Genomic DNA, 1,830 nt, shown 5'->3' on the forward strand with positions numbered 1-1,830 from the left:
ACGTGGTCCACTCAAACCTCTCTTTCTTCTTCAAGGCGACAAAAATAAGGAAAGCCTTATCGCCTGCACATGAGAGGAATCAAGACAGGGCGACAAGGCGACCAGTAAGCTATTTAACTTCTCATATCGATGACAACCTTCCATTTATCCGGATTGGCTTCAGTGCCTTATTTCCTTAGCATGAACCCAAGGAATTTCCCACTTGAACCCCGAAAGAGCAATTGGAGGGATTCAAGCGCATGTTATACTTTTTGACTGACTGTAGGACATCTTCCAAGTCCTCTGCATGGTTGTGCCCTTCGATGGTTTTCATTATCATGTCGTTAGCATAGACTTATAGGTTCTTCTTTATCTGAAGGGAGAACACAATGTCCATGAGTCATTGGTAGGTGTGTCGGCCTTCTTAAGGCCGGAGGGCATGACACTGTAGTAGTAGTTGTCATGATTCGACATGAAGGCCATTTTGGGGCATCCATGGAATCCACCCGAATTTGGTTGTAACCATAGTAGGAATCCATGAAGCTCAACATGAGATATCTTGAGGAACAATAAGTCAGGAGATCGATATCTTACGGTGGATATGGGTCCTTAGGGCAGTAATATTAAGGTCGGTGAAGTCCAAGTACATGCACCACTTATTCGCTGCTTTTATCACCAACACCACATTGACCAAAAAGTATGGTATTTTATTTTAGTGATGAACATGTCATTGGACAGCTTGCTTACTTCCTCGTTAATGAAGACTCTCTTCTCTTAGTCAATTTTTCGCTCTCTCTACACTACTGACTTGGCCGAAGAATTGATGAAAAGGCGATGACACACCATTTTAGTGTTTATCCCGAGCATGGCAGAGGGAGCCTAATGAACAAGTAAATGTTTCTAATAACTTGGTCGATTAGTTCATGTTCTTCTTACACTGTAAGCGAAGTACCTATATTTGTCACCTGATGAGCTAAGGGTTCAATCTTGACTTCCTTCAAGTCCTCTATGGGCGGGAGTCTACCATTGTTTGCACCCAACCTGGGATCCCAACAGTCGATATCTTATTCAGGGCCTCGGGAAGGGGGCATCCACAAGGGCAAGCTATTCCCTCCCTATCTCCATACCCCTTTAATAACACTCTTGAGAGATCTGTTGGTCTCTTTGAATTGTCCCTACTCGTCCACCAGGCAACCATTATTTCATGGCTAGGTACAAGGTAGAAATAACCACCCTATTACATTGATGGTTGGTCGGCCTAAGATGATATTGTAGGATGACAGGCGTCTACTATGAGGTAGATAACTTCAGTTTCCTTGACATCTCCTTCCTCTCCGTATGTTATCTATAGGGTTACTTGGCCCCTCACTTGTACCTGGTCTCCAGACAATTGTATTAAAGAACCCCTGAACATTTTGATATCATTAGGGTCAAGCTGAAGTTTTTGGAAAGCATCCGAGAATAGGACATTGGCATAAATTCCAAGATTTATTAGTACTTGCTCGATGTCCCAATTTCCATGTTTCACAGTGATGACCATAGGGTCATTATCATGAGGGAGGATGTCGACGAAATCATTGTCAGAAAAGGAGATGTTACTCCTGATTCTCCTTGTTATCTTTTGAAGAACCCGAGAGATGTTACGTTTACGTAAAGTACCTACCTGTTGTATTTCCTCTCGGAGGAAGTATAACTTCCTTCGCCTAAAGTGTAGAGTTTTTTTGGAAATCTTCAGGGGGAAGACGGAGAGTATGATAATGAAACAAGTGTGGTCCAAGTTATTTTTATTAGGGACCCACAGTGGGCATCACTGTACTTGTCAAAAAATACAGGTGTGCATGATATGCCTAT

Source organism: Lathyrus oleraceus, chromosome 5 (assembly GCF_024323335.1).
Source record: "Lathyrus oleraceus cultivar Zhongwan6 chromosome 5, CAAS_Psat_ZW6_1.0, whole genome shotgun sequence".
In the NCBI taxonomy this organism is placed as follows: domain Eukaryota; kingdom Viridiplantae; phylum Streptophyta; class Magnoliopsida; order Fabales; family Fabaceae; genus Lathyrus; species Lathyrus oleraceus.